The 13,623-nt window shown below is 47.1% G+C and overlaps 13 non-coding genes across 13 annotated transcripts; all 13 read right to left on the reverse strand.

The window, feature by feature from the left end:
* Positions 1–58: 58 nt before the first annotated feature.
* TRNAY-GUA (transfer RNA tyrosine (anticodon GUA)) lies at positions 59–144 on the reverse strand. Its single transcript is given in 2 exon segments — positions 59–94; positions 108–144. It is a non-coding gene; the product is annotated as a tRNA-Tyr (tRNA).
* Positions 145–250: 106 nt separating this feature from the next.
* TRNAA-AGC (transfer RNA alanine (anticodon AGC)) lies at positions 251–323 on the reverse strand. The gene has a single exon. It is a non-coding gene; the product is annotated as a tRNA-Ala (tRNA).
* Positions 324–1,652: 1,329 nt separating this feature from the next.
* On the reverse strand, positions 1,653–1,738 carry TRNAY-GUA (transfer RNA tyrosine (anticodon GUA)). Its single transcript is given in 2 exon segments — positions 1,653–1,688; positions 1,702–1,738. It is a non-coding gene; the product is annotated as a tRNA-Tyr (tRNA).
* Positions 1,739–1,844: 106 nt separating this feature from the next.
* On the reverse strand, positions 1,845–1,917 carry TRNAA-AGC (transfer RNA alanine (anticodon AGC)). The gene has a single exon. It is a non-coding gene; the product is annotated as a tRNA-Ala (tRNA).
* Positions 1,918–3,246: 1,329 nt separating this feature from the next.
* On the reverse strand, positions 3,247–3,332 carry TRNAY-GUA (transfer RNA tyrosine (anticodon GUA)). Its single transcript is given in 2 exon segments — positions 3,247–3,282; positions 3,296–3,332. It is a non-coding gene; the product is annotated as a tRNA-Tyr (tRNA).
* A 106-nt stretch (positions 3,333–3,438) lies between these two features.
* On the reverse strand, positions 3,439–3,511 carry TRNAA-AGC (transfer RNA alanine (anticodon AGC)). Its single transcript has one exon. It is a non-coding gene; the product is annotated as a tRNA-Ala (tRNA).
* A 1,333-nt stretch (positions 3,512–4,844) lies between these two features.
* TRNAY-GUA (transfer RNA tyrosine (anticodon GUA)) lies at positions 4,845–4,930 on the reverse strand. The gene is given in 2 exon segments: positions 4,845–4,880; positions 4,894–4,930. It is a non-coding gene; the product is annotated as a tRNA-Tyr (tRNA).
* A 106-nt stretch (positions 4,931–5,036) lies between these two features.
* On the reverse strand, positions 5,037–5,109 carry TRNAA-AGC (transfer RNA alanine (anticodon AGC)). Its single transcript has one exon. It is a non-coding gene; the product is annotated as a tRNA-Ala (tRNA).
* A 1,336-nt stretch (positions 5,110–6,445) lies between these two features.
* On the reverse strand, positions 6,446–6,531 carry TRNAY-GUA (transfer RNA tyrosine (anticodon GUA)). The gene is given in 2 exon segments: positions 6,446–6,481; positions 6,495–6,531. It is a non-coding gene; the product is annotated as a tRNA-Tyr (tRNA).
* Positions 6,532–6,637: 106 nt separating this feature from the next.
* TRNAA-AGC (transfer RNA alanine (anticodon AGC)) lies at positions 6,638–6,710 on the reverse strand. The gene has a single exon. It is a non-coding gene; the product is annotated as a tRNA-Ala (tRNA).
* A 1,336-nt stretch (positions 6,711–8,046) lies between these two features.
* On the reverse strand, positions 8,047–8,132 carry TRNAY-GUA (transfer RNA tyrosine (anticodon GUA)). Its single transcript is given in 2 exon segments — positions 8,047–8,082; positions 8,096–8,132. It is a non-coding gene; the product is annotated as a tRNA-Tyr (tRNA).
* Positions 8,133–8,238: 106 nt separating this feature from the next.
* TRNAA-AGC (transfer RNA alanine (anticodon AGC)) lies at positions 8,239–8,311 on the reverse strand. The gene has a single exon. It is a non-coding gene; the product is annotated as a tRNA-Ala (tRNA).
* Positions 8,312–9,840: 1,529 nt separating this feature from the next.
* Positions 9,841–9,913, reverse strand: TRNAA-AGC (transfer RNA alanine (anticodon AGC)). Its single transcript has one exon. It is a non-coding gene; the product is annotated as a tRNA-Ala (tRNA).
* Between the last annotated feature and the right edge of the window lie 3,710 nt (positions 9,914–13,623).

A 13,623-nucleotide genomic window follows, 5' to 3' on the forward strand; every position in this document is an offset into this window, starting at 1 on the left:
GCATACCTGGGCTGTGTTGACCAGGAGGATGAACCATCCGATAGAATTCACAAAAAATTCCTTCGAGCCGGAATTGAACCAGCGACCTAAGGATTGCTAATTTACTGCTACAGTCCTCCGCTCTACCAGCTGAGCTATCGAAGGCATGTTTTGCTCATGTTTGAAAGCCTCCTAGTTTTAGCTGTTGGAGCCTTGCGCATGAGGTAAAAAGAAACTCTCTACTACCATGTGAAAAAAACAAAATCAGCTTTGGAGAATGCGGGCATCGATCCCGCTACCTCTCGCATGCTAAGCGAGCGCTCTACCACTTGAGCTAATCCCCCCTGGCATGGTAGACTTGCCTTTACTTTCTTCCCACACCCTGTGGTGGCTTTAACATAAAGTCAGGTGTGACGTTGCATTGTTACACGGCAACTGATTTCTGAAAAGTAGATCGCTTTTTTTTTTTTTAAGTGCGGATACCATTTTGCCATAGTAGAAGATCATCGGAGGAGTTTATAGGGTGACGGGTGGCTTATGAATACATGCACACCTCTTCCAAGCAAACCCTTTGCATATATGTGGAGAACTGAGTGGTAAGGCATGAAAAAAGCCTTAATAATTTGGAGAAGAAAGTTGCGACGCAGCAAATACGCATGCAGAGCCATTGGTCTTTTTGGCTGTGGGGCTGAAAAACACCCGGGCTATAGGAAATGCTGTGACGTGGGGAATTCTTCTTTGTCCATCAGCATGCGATGAGCAGGGATTTGGGCCTTTGGTTTATATTTTTGATCAGAAACGCGTTTGTGTTGACAGAAGAGATTTGGCGACTTCTATGAAAATGATCTCATAGCAGAGGATGGTTTCGATCCATCGACCTCTGTGTTATGGGCCCAGCACGCTTCCGCTGCGCCACTCTGCTGCTGGATGCTGCTACTTTGAGGAGAATTGTACTTATCGACTGACTTTTGAAAAGTGACTAGAAGGGAGGGTGTCTATGGGATGGAATCCGACAGCAGGATCTTATTGTCGGCAACTTGAGCTCTACTGAGCACCGGCAATTGTCTCTTTGTTTTTGCTGATTTCTTTTTGTCATATTATGTTCAAAGGTTCCCCTGAGGAACCTGCGCCTGGCCAGGCTGGGAGTTCCCGTGGAAAGGCTAGACATCTGCGTCTCTGTGGCGCAATCGGTTAGCGCGTTCGGCTGTTAACCGGAAGGTTGGTGGTTCAAGCCCACCCAGGGACGTGGGCCACTTTTGCTTGAGTAGCATGCTACGGGGGAAGAAGATTCCACGTTGGCTTTCATCTGCTCTTCCAATAAAAAGCCCTGTTGCTTGCTCGCTACCTACCTTTTGAACTCCCTAGATACTACAGAAGAGACCTTTCTAAAAGAGCTCTTTGTCGATAGAGGGAAGGAGCTTAGCCGTGTTTTCCCAGGGACCATGGTCTCTTTTGCTGGCATCGCATGTTATGGGTGGAAAAGATTCCATGTTGGGTTTCAGCCGAGCTGCTCTCCCAACAAGTAAATCTCTGTTGCTCTCTGCCTTTGTTTTGACCTCCTCGGGTACAACGGAGGAAACCTTTCTAAAAGACCTGTTGTAGATGGACAGAAGGAGCATACCTGGGCTGTGTTGACCAGGAGGATGAACCATCCGATAGAATTCACAAAAAATTCCTTCGAGCCGGAATTGAACCAGCGACCTAAGGATTGCTAATTTACTGCTACAGTCCTCCGCTCTACCAGCTGAGCTATCGAAGGCATGTTTTGCTCATGTTTGAAAGCCTCCTAGTTTTAGCTGTTGGAGCCTTGCGCATGAGGTAAAAAGAAACTCTCTACTACCATGTGAAAAAAACAAAATCAGCTTTGGAGAATGCGGGCATCGATCCCGCTACCTCTCGCATGCTAAGCGAGCGCTCTACCACTTGAGCTAATCCCCCTGGCATGGTAGACTTGCCTTTACTTTCTTCCCACACCCTGTGGTGGCTTTCACATAAAGTCAGGTGTGACGTTGCATTGTTACATGGCAACTGATTTCTGAAAAGTAGATCGCTTTTTTTTTTTTTTAAGTGCAGATACCATTTTGCTATAGTAGAAGATCATCGGAGGAGTTTATAGGGTGACGGGTGGCTTATGAATACATGCACACCTCTTCCAAGCAAACCCTTTGCACATATGTGGAGAACTGAGTGGTAAGGCATGAAAAAAGCCTTAATAATTTGGAGAAGAAAGTTGCGACGCAGCAAAAACGCATTCAGAGCCATTGGTCTTTTTGGCTGTGGGGCTGAAAAACACCCGGGCTATAGGAAATGCTGTGACGTGGGGAATTCTTCTTTGTCCATCAGCATGCGATGAGCAGGGATTTGGGCCTTTGGTTTATATTTTTGATCAGAAACGCGTTTGTGTTGACAGAAGAGATTTGGCGACTTCTATGAAAATGATCTCATAGCAGAGGATGGTTTCGATCTATCAACCTCTGGGTTATGGGCCCAGCACGCTTCCGCTGCGCCACTCTGCTGCTGGATGCTGCTACCTTGAGGAGAATTGTACTTATCGACTGACTTTTGAAAAGTGACTAGAAGGGAGGGTGTCTATGGGATGGAATCCGACAGCAGGATCTTATTGTCGGCAACTTGAGCTCTACTGAGCACCGGCAATTGTCTCTTTGTTTTTGCTGATTTCTTTTTGTCATATTATGTTCAAAGGTTCCCCTGAGGAACCTGCGCCTGGCCGGGCTGGGAGTTCCCGTGGAAAGGCCAGACATCTGCGTCTCTGTGGCGCAATCGGTTAGCGCGTTCGGCTGTTAACCGGAAGGTTGGTGGTTCAAGCCCACCCAGGGACGTGGGCCACTTTTGCTTGAGTAGCATGCTACGGGGGAAGAAGATTCCACGTTGGCTTTCATCTGCTCTTCCAATAAAAAGCCCTGTTGCTTGCTCGCTACCTACCTTTTGAACTTCCTAGATACTACAGAAGAGACCTTTCTAAAAGAGCTCTTTGTCGATAGAGGGAAGGAGCTTAGCCGTGTTTTCCCAGGGACCATGGTCTCTTTTGCTGGCATCGCATGTTATGGGTGGAAAAGATTCCATGTTGGGTTTCAGCTGAGCTGCTCTCCCAACAAGTAAATCTCTGTTGCTCTCTGCCTTTGTTTTGACCTCCTCGGGTACAACGGAGGAAACCTTTCTAAAAGACCTGTTGTAGATGGACAGAAGGAGCATACCTGGGCTGTGTTGACCAGGAGGATGAACCATCCGATAGAATTCACAAAAAATTCCTTCGAGCCGGAATTGAACCAGCGACCTAAGGATTGCTAATTTACTGCTACAGTCCTCCGCTCTACCAGCTGAGCTATCAAAGGCATGTTTTGCTCATGCGTGAAAGCCTCCTAGTTTTAGCTGTTGGAGCCTTGCGCATGAGGTAAAAAGAAACTCTCTACTACCATGTGAAAAAAACAAAATCAGCTTTGGAGAATGCGGGCATCGATCCCGCTACCTCTCGCATGCTAAGCGAGCACTCTACCACTTGAGCTAATCCCCCCTGGCATGGTAGACTTGCCTTTACTTTCTTCCCACACCCTGTGGTGGCTTTCACATAAAGTCAGGTGTGACATTGCATTGTTACATGGCAACTGATTTCTGAAAAGTAGATCGCTTTTTTTTTTTTTTTTTAAGTGCGGATACCATTTTGCCATAGTAGAAGATCATCGGAGGAGTTTATAGGGTGACGGGTGGCTTATGAATACATGCACACCTCTTCCAAGCAAACCCTTTGCATATATGTGGAGAACTGAGTGGTAAGGCATGAAAAAAGCCTTAATAATTTGGAGAAGAAAGTTGCGACGCAGCAAAAACGCATGCAGAGCCATTGGTCTTTTTGGCTGTGGGGCTGAAAAACACCCGGGCTATAGGAAATGCTGTGACGTGGGGAATTCTTCTTTGTCCATCAGCATGCGATGAGCATGGATTTGGGCCTTTGGTTTATATTTTTGATCAGAAACGCGTTTGTGTTGACAGAAGAGATTTGGCGACTTCTATGAAAATGATCTCATAGCAGAGGATGGTTTCTATCCATCGACCTCTGGGTTATGGGCCCAGCACTCTTCTGCTGCGCCACTCTGCTGCTGGATGCTGCTACCTTGAGGAGAATTGTACTTATCGACTGACTTTTGAAAAGTGACTAGAAGGGAGGGTGTCTATGGGATGGAATCCGACAGCAGGATCTTATTGTCGGCAACTTGAGCTCTACTGAGCACCGGCAATTGTCTCTTTGTTTTTGCTGATTTCTTTTTGTCATATTATGTTCAAAGGTTCCCCTGAGGAACCTGCGCCTGGCCGGGCTGGGAGTTCCCATGGAAAGGCCAGACATCTGCGTCTCTGTGGCGCAATCGGTTAGCGCGTTCGGCTGTTAACCGAAAGGTTGGTGGTTCAAGCCCACCCAGGGACGTGGGCCACTTTTGCTTGAGTAGCATGCTACGGGGGAAGAAGATTCCACGTTGGCTTTCATCTGCTCTTCCAATAAAAAGCCCTGTTGCTTGCTCGCTACCTACCTTTTGAACTCCCTAGATACTACAGAAGAGACCTTTCTAAAAGAGCTCTTTGTCGATAGAGGGAAGGAGCTTAGCCGTGTTTTCCCAGGGACCATGGTCTCTTTTGCTGGCATCGCATGTTATGGGTGGAAAAGATTCCATGTTGGGTTTCAGCTGAGCTGCTCTCCCAACAAGTAAATCTCTGTTGCTCTCTGCCTTTGTTTTGACCTCCTCGGGTACAACGGAGGAAACCTTTCTAAAAGACCTGTTGTAGATGGACAGAAGGAGCATACCTGGGCTGTGTTGACCAGGAGGATGAACCATCCGATAGAATTCACAAAAAATTCCTTCGAGCCGGAATTGAACCAGCGACCTAAGGATTGCTAACTTACTGCTACAGTCCTCCGCTCTACCAGCTGAGCTATCGAAGGCATGTTTTGCTCATGCTTGAAAGCCTCCTAGTTTTAGCTGTTGGAGCCTTGCGCATGAGGTAAAAAGAAACTCTCTACTACCATGTGAAAAAAACTAAATCAGCTTTGGAGAATGCGGGCATCGATCCCGCTACCTCTCGCATGCTAAGCGAGCGCTCTACCACTTGAGCTAATCCCCCTGGCATGGTAGACTTGCCTTTACTTTCTTCCCACACCCTGTGGTGGCTTTCACATAAAGTCAGGTGTGACGTTGCATTGTTACATGGCAACTGATTTCTGAAAAGTAGATCGCTTTTTTTTTTTTTTTTTTTTTAAGTGCGGATACCATTTTGCCATAGTAGAAGATCATCGGAGGAGTTTATAGGGTGACGGGGGGCTTATGAATACATGCACACCTCTTCCAAGCAAACCCTTTGCACATATGTGCAGAACTGAGTGGTAAGGCATGAAAAAAGCCTTAATAATTTGGAGAAGAAAGTTGCGACGCAGCAAAAACGCATGCAGAGCCATTGGTCTTTTTGGCTGTGGGGCTGAAAAACACCCGGACTATAGGAAATGCTGTGACGTGGGGAATTCTTCTTTGTCCATCAGCATGTGATGAGCAGGGATTTGGGCCTTTGGTTTATATTTTTGATCAGAAACGCGTTTGTGTTGACAGAAGAGATTTGGCGACTTCTATGAAAATGATCTCATAGCAGAGGATGGTTTCGATCCATCGACCTCTGGGTTATGGGCCCAGCACTCTTCTGCTGCGCCACTCTGCTGCTGGATGCTGCTACCTTGAGGAGAATTGTACTTATCGACTGACTTTTGAAAAGTGACTAGAAGGGAGGGTGTCTATGGGATGGAATCCGACAGCAGGATCTTATTGTCGGCAACTTGAGCTCTACTGAGCACCGGCAATTGTCTCTTTGTTTTTGCTGATTTCTTTTTGTCATATTATGTTCAAAGGTTCCCCTGAGGAACCTGCGCCTGGCCGGGCTGGGAGTTCCCATGGAAAGGCCAGACATCTGCGTCTCTGTGGCGCAATCGGTTAGCGCGTTCGGCTGTTAACCGAAAGGTTGGTGGTTCAAGCCCACCCAGGGACGTGGGCCACTTTTGCTTGAGTAGCATGCTACGGGGGAAGAAGATTCCACGTTGGCTTTCATCTGCTCTTCCAATAAAAAGCCCTGTTGCTTGCTCGCTACCTACCTTTTGAACTCCCTAGATACTACAGAAGAGACCTTTCTAAAAGAGCTCTTTGTCGATAGAGGGAAGGAGCTTAGCCGTGTTTTCCCAGGGACCATGGTCTCTTTTGCTGGCATCGCATGTTATGGGTGGAAAAGATTCCATGTTGGGTTTCAGCTGAGCTGCTCTCCCAACAAGTAAATCTCTGTTGCTCTCTGCCTTTGTTTTGACCTCCTCGGGTACAACGGAGGAAACCTTTCTAAAAGACCTGTTGTAGATGGACAGAAGGAGCATACCTGGGCTGTGTTGACCAGGAGGATGAACCATCCGATAGAATTCACAAAAAATTCCTTCGAGCCGGAATTGAACCAGCGACCTAAGGATTGCTAACTTACTGCTACAGTCCTCCGCTCTACCAGCTGAGCTATCGAAGGCATGTTTTGCTCATGCTTGAAAGCCTCCTAGTTTTAGCTGTTGGAGCCTTGCGCATGAGGTAAAAAGAAACTCTCTACTACCATGTGAAAAAAACTAAATCAGCTTTGGAGAATGCGGGCATCGATCCCGCTACCTCTCGCATGCTAAGCGAGCGCTCTACCACTTGAGCTAATCCCCCTGGCATGGTAGACTTGCCTTTACTTTCTTCCCACACCCTGTGGTGGCTTTCACATAAAGTCAGGTGTGACGTTGCATTGTTACATGGCAACTGATTTCTGAAAAGTAGATCGCTTTTTTTTTTTTTTTTTTTTTAAGTGCGGATACCATTTTGCCATAGTAGAAGATCATCGGAGGAGTTTATAGGGTGACGGGGGGCTTATGAATACATGCACACCTCTTCCAAGCAAACCCTTTGCACATATGTGCAGAACTGAGTGGTAAGGCATGAAAAAAGCCTTAATAATTTGGAGAAGAAAGTTGCGACGCAGCAAAAACGCATGCAGAGCCATTGGTCTTTTTGGCTGTGGGGCTGAAAAACACCCGGACTATAGGAAATGCTGTGACGTGGGGAATTCTTCTTTGTCCATCAGCATGCGATGAGCAGGGATTTGGGCCTTTGGTTTATATTTTTGATCAGAAACGCGTTTGTGTTGACAGAAGAGATTTGGCGACTTCTATGAAAATGATCTCATAGCAGAGGATGGTTTCGATCCATCGACCTCTGGGTTATGGGCCCAGCACGCTTCCGCTGCGCCACTCTGCTGCTGGATGCTGCTACCTTGAGGAGAATTGTACTTATCGACTGACTTTTGAAAAGTGACTAGAAGGGAAGGTGTCTATGGGATGGAATCCGACAGCAGGATCTTATTGTCGGCAACTTGAGCTCTACTGAGCACCGGCAATTGTCTCTTTGTTTTTGCTGATTTCTTTTTGTCATATTATGTTCAAAGGTTCCCCTGAGGAACCTGTGCCTGGCCGGGCTGGGAGTTCCCGTGCAAAGGCCAGACATCTGCGTCTCTGTGGCGCAATCAGTTAGCGCGTTCGGCTGTTAACCGAAAGGTTGGTGGTTCAAGCCCACCCAGGGACGTGGGCCACTTTTGCTTGAGTAGCATGCTACGGGGGAAGAAGAATCCACGTTGGCTTTCATCTGCTCTTCCAATAAAAGGCCCTGTTGCTTGCTCGCTACCTACCTTTTGAACTCCCTAGATACTACAGAAGAGACCTTTCTAAAAGAGCTCTTTGTCGATAGAGGGAAGGAGCTTAGCCGTGTTTTCCCAGGGACCATGGTCTCTTTTGCTGGCATCGCATGTTATGGGTGGAAAAGATTCCATGTTGGGTTTCAGCCGAGCTGCTCTCCCAACAAGTAAATCTCTGTTGCTCTCTGCCTTTGTTTTGACCTCTTCGGGTACAACGGAGGAAACCTTTCTAAAAGACCTGTTGTAGATGGACAGAAGGAGCATACCTGGGCTGTGTTGACCAGGAGGATGAACCATCCGATAGAATTCACAAAAAATTCCTTCGAGCCGGAATTGAACCAGCGACCTAAGGATTGCTGATTTACTGCTACAGTCCTCCGCTCTACCAGCTGAGCTATCAAAGGCATGTTTTGCTCATGCTTGAAAGCCTCCTAGTTTTAGTTGTTGGAGCCTTGCGCATGAGGTAAAAAGAAACTCTCTACTACCATGTGAAAAAAACAAAATCAGCTTTGGAGAATGCGGGCATCGATCCCGCTACCTCTCGCATGCTAAGCGAGCGCTCTACCACTTGAGCTAATCCCCCTGGCATGGTAGACTTGCCTTTACTTTCTTCCCACACCCTGTGGTGGCTTTCACATAAAGTCAGGTGTGACGTTGCATTGTTACATGGCAACTGATTTCTGAAAAGTAGATCGCTTTTTTTTTTTTTTTTTTTTTTAAGTGCGGATACCATTTTGCCATAGTAGAAGATCATCGAAGGAGTTTATAGGGTGACGGGTGGCTTATGAATACATGCACACCTCTTCCAAGCAAGCCCTTTGCATATATGTGGAGAACTGAGTGGTAAGGCATGAAAAAAGCCTTAATAATTTGGAGAAGAAAGTTGCGACGCAGCAAAAACGCATGCAGAGCCATTGGTCTTTTTGGCTGTGGGGCTGAAAAACACCCGGACTATAGGAAATGCTGTGACGTGGGGAATTCTTCTTTGTCCATCAGCATGCGATGAGCAGGGATTTGGGCCTTTGGTTTATATTTTTGATCAGAAACGCGTTTGTGGTGACAGAAGAGATTTGGCGACTTCTATGAAAATGATCTCATAGCAGAGGATGGTTTCGATCCATCGACCTCTGGGTTATGGGCCCAGCACGCTTCTGCTGCGCCACTCTGCTGCTGGATGCTGCTACCTTGAGGAGAATTGTACTTATCGACTGACTTTTGAAAAGTGACTAGAAGGGAGGGTGTCTATGGGATGGAATCCGACAGCAGGATCTTATTGTCGGCAACTTGAGCTCTACTGAGCACCGGCAATTGTCTCTTTGTTTTTGCTGATTTCTTTTTGTCATATTATGTTCAAAGGTTCCCCTGAGGAACCTGCGCCTGGCCGGACTGGGAGTTCCCGTGGAAAGGCCAGACATCTGCGTCTCTGTGGCGCAATCGGTTAGCGCGTTCGGCTGTTAACAGAAAGGTTGGTGGTTCAAGCCCACCCAGGGACGTGGGCCACTTTTGCTTGAGTAGCATGCTACGGGGGAAGAAGATTCCACGTTGGCTTTCATCTGCTCTTCCAATAAAAAGCCCTGTTGCTTGCTTGCTACCTACCTTTTGAACTCCCTAGATACTACAGAAGAGACCTTTCTAAAAGAGCTCTTTGTCGATAGAGGGAAGGAGCTTAGCCGTGTTTTCCCAGGGACCATGGTCTCTTTTGCTGGCATCGCATGTTATGGGTGGAAAAGATTCCATGTTGGGTTTCAGCTGAGCTGCTCTCCCAACAAGTAAATCTCTGTTGCTCTCTGCCTTTGTTTTGACCTCCTCGGGTACAACGGAGGAAACCTTTCTAAAAGACCTGTTGTAGATGGACAGAAGGAGCATACCTGGGCTGTGTTGACCAGGAGGATGAACCATCCGATAGAATTCACAAAAAATTCCTTCGAGCCAGAATTGAACCAGCGACCTAAGGAATGCTAATTTACTGCTACAGTCCTCCGCTCTACCAGCTGAGCTATCGAAGGCATGTTTTGCTCATGTTTGAAAGCCTCCTAGTTTTAGCTGTTGGAGCCTTGAGCATGAGGTAAAAAGAAACTCTCTACTACCATGTGAAAAAAACAAAATCAGCTTTGGAGAATGCGGGCATCGATCCCGCTACCTCTCGCATGCTAAGCGAGCGCTCTACCACTTGAGCTAATCCCCCTGGCATGGTAGACTTGCCTTTACTTTCTTCCCACACCCTGTGGTGGCTTTCACATAAAGTCAGGTGTGACGTTGCATTGTTACATGGCAACTGATTTTTGAAAAGTAGATCGCTTTTTTTTTTTTTTTTTTTTTTAAGTGCGGATAGCATTTTGCCATAGTAGAAGATCATCGGAGTTTATAGGGTGACGGGTGGCTTATGAATACATGCACACCTCTTCCAAGCAAACCCTTTGCACATATGTGCAGAACTGAGTGGTAAGGCATGAAAAAAGCCTTAATAATTTGGAGAAGAAAGTTGCGACGCAGCAAATACGCATGCAGAGCCATTGGTCTTTTTGGCTGTGGGGCTGAAAAACACCCGGGCTATAGGAAATGCTGTGACGTGGGGAATTCTTCTTTGTCCATCAGCATGCGATGAGCAGGGATTTGGGCCTTTGGTTTATATTTTTGATCAGAAACGCGTTTGTGTTGACAGAAGAGATTTGGCGACTTCTATGAAAATGATCTCATAGCAGAGGATGGTTTCAATCCATCGACCTCTGGGTTATGGGCCCAGCACGCTTCCGCTGCGCCACTCTGCTGCTTGATGCTGCTACCTTGAGGAGAATTGTACTTATCGACTGACTTTTGAAAAGTGACTAGAAGGGAGGGTGTCTATGGGATGGAATCCGACAGCAGGATCTTATTGTCGGCAACTTGAGCTCTACTGAGCACCGGCATTTGTCTCTTTGTTTTTGCTGATTTCTTTTTGTCACATTATGTTCAAAGGTTCCCCTGAGGAACCTGCGCCTGGCCTGGCTGGGAGTTCCCGTGGAAAGGCCAGACATCTGCGTGTGTCGCCAGGGGTTAAGGAGATACCCAGAACCGGGCCAAGGGGTCGCTTCTGGAAAGGGGATCACGGTGTCGTGACCCGGTCTGTGCTCCCTGGTTCCACAATAAAAGGGGGGTTATGTTCGTGACACCACCCGTGGAATGTGATCAGAGATGACCACCGCTGCTGCAGAACCTCCGGGGTGATGGAAGGCAGCTTGAGATGGGACGGCTCCCCACGGGTGGAGCCTTTTCCCCGGGGCAGTGTGATAGTCTATGGGGGAAGTGCAGGACACGAGCACAATAAACAGGCAGACTCACGGTTTTGCAGTTTCTTTGTCTTTTACTGATGATGTTATTCAGCAGAGTACTGTCCACGGAGTCTGTGAGGGGTTCAGGGTTTCTCCCACCCAGCCGGGCCGTTTTGGCTTCCTTGCCTGCACTGTGTGTCTGTGGCCCTGCTGGTGCGTGAACTATGCAGCTGGCTCTGTGCTCCTCGGTACCGACCTGACAGGCAACTCGAGTCCTTACTAGTATGTTCCTGAACTCTGCGTTTGTTGCTTGTGTCTGTGGTACAGGTGAAAGATCTGGAATCTTCACTTCTCTGGTGGTAACTGTGCAGTATGTAACCTGCAGTCTCGGATCCAGCATCCGTTCTTGTGCTCCACTGGGATGAGCTCAGCAATGCTCTGTCTCCCAGGAATGTTCCTCTGTGTAATCTGTCTCCTTTCCTCAGACCCTCAGCTAGGCCTGGAATTGGTCAGTGGATCCTGAGGTGAGCTAAAGCCAGCTTCCAACCTGCAGAGATCCTGTCTCCTCAGTGCTCTGCACTGAACTTCCAAACTGAAACTACTTCTGACCATTTCCTCCCCCCCACCAGAATATACAGGGAAGCAGCTTGGTCTCCCCCTTCTGGCCAGGAGGTCTTGGTGTTGTGTGTGGGGAGTTAACCCTTTGTGTTGTTACTGTGGCAACCCTGGGGTGCCACATTCCCCCTTAGTGAAGAACAGTACTCCGGGACTGTGAAACAAAAACAAGTTATCACAACAATTATATATATACAGAGTCTCAAAAGGAAAAAGTACAAAAACCTTAAAGCTCAAAAAGAGTCCAAAATGTTCAAAAATATATAAGTGTTCATACAGGATAGTCTCTGTAGGTACTGGGCTTTTGGTCTTAACGTTGCAATTAAATAAACATTTCAATCAACAAACACTTCTTAAAGGTGTCTCTACTCTGGTCATAAGTGCAGTAGGCCTCACGGCCCTCGGGCCACCAACAATGTGATCAAGTTGTAACTCTCCGTGCTGACACCTTACACCACTCTTCTCTCACCTTTTCTGTACAATAAACTGTTACGGTTTTTCATATAAACATTATAACATATGTACATTTTATATGCAATTTCACATTAGTCTTTATATCTTGCTGGTATCTGACCCTGAGTACTACGCTGTGACCTGCGTACTGCTGGTGTACTGGGTGTACTTAGCATAATGGTGTGGGTGGAAGTGTACCTATTTGGTGTTTCTGGTACTTGTGAGGATAGTGGACTGACTGTAGGACTGGCAAGCTCACTGGGACCAGGAATCTGTTCTTCCTCTACGGTTTCAACTTCCAGTTCTTCTTGTCTTGAGACTTCTTGTGGTATGGGTTCTGATTGTGGTTCCACCACTTGAGGGAAGGCGATCATTGGGACTACTACTGCTCCATGGTAATTTGGCCATGTTTTTGGGAAATCTCCTAAGACTGTATGGAATACATCTTCTTCCTTCTTGACAGGTTGTACCTGTACGGGTAAGGTGACTTCTGGTGTCTTCAGGGTTTCAGGACACGGTTTGAGTTGATCTCTTGACACGACAGCTGATGTCCTTCCTTCATCCTTACTGATGAGACACACTTTGGGATTATCCATACTGGATGGTAAGACTGTATATGGGGTGGTTTCCCACTGATTATCCAATTTGTTTGTGCGCCGTTTCCTCTTGAGAACTTGGTCACCAGGTTGCAATGGGGTTGCTAGAGCATGCTGGTTGAAGTTTCTCTCTTGTCTTCCCCTAGCTTGTTGGAGACTTTTCTCTACGCACTCTTGTACTTGGCGATACTGCTGCTGACGTAGGGTATCCCAATTGGATTCTTGAACTTCTGCATCTGGCTTCAGAATTCCCATATCTAAATCAATTGGCAGTTTACCGGGCCTTGCACGCATGAGGTAAGCGGGGGTGCAGTTTGTAGAACTCACCGGGACATGATTGTACAAGTCCACCAAGTCTGGCAATTTCTCTGGCCATTGATTTCTTTCTGACTCTGGTAAGGTCTTCAACAGGTCAATCACAATATGGTTCATCTTCTCACATAAGCCATTTGTTTGGGGATGGTATGCTGTTGTGCGGATCTTTTTACAGCCATACATGTTGCAGAATTCTTGGAAAATCTGTGATTCAAAAGCTGGACCTTGATCTGCAAGGACTTGTTCTGGGTAACCATGGGGTCTGCAAAAGTACGTCTGGAATGCTTTAGCTGCTGTTCTAGCTGTAAGGTCTTTCACGGGTACCACCACTAAGAAGCGTGAGTAATGGTCCACGATGGTTAAGGCATAGACATAGCCGGACCGGCTTGGTGACAACTTGACGTGGTCTAATGCGACTAGCTCGAGTGGTTGCTTGGTTACTATGGACTGGAGTGGAGCTCTCTGGTTCTGTTGATCCTTTCTTCTGAGGTTGCACGGTCCGCATTTTCTACACCAATCTTCAATTGATTTTCTCATGCCAACCCAGTAGAATCTTTCTCTTAAGAGCACTTCCAACTTTTTCCAACCAAAATGACCAGCACCGTCGTGGTAAGCTTCCAGAACCATCTTGACGTCTCTCTTGGGCACGATGATCTGCCAGACCAACT

Source organism: Anomaloglossus baeobatrachus, chromosome 3, assembly GCF_048569485.1.
Source record: "Anomaloglossus baeobatrachus isolate aAnoBae1 chromosome 3, aAnoBae1.hap1, whole genome shotgun sequence".
Classification (NCBI taxonomy): domain Eukaryota; kingdom Metazoa; phylum Chordata; class Amphibia; order Anura; family Aromobatidae; genus Anomaloglossus; species Anomaloglossus baeobatrachus.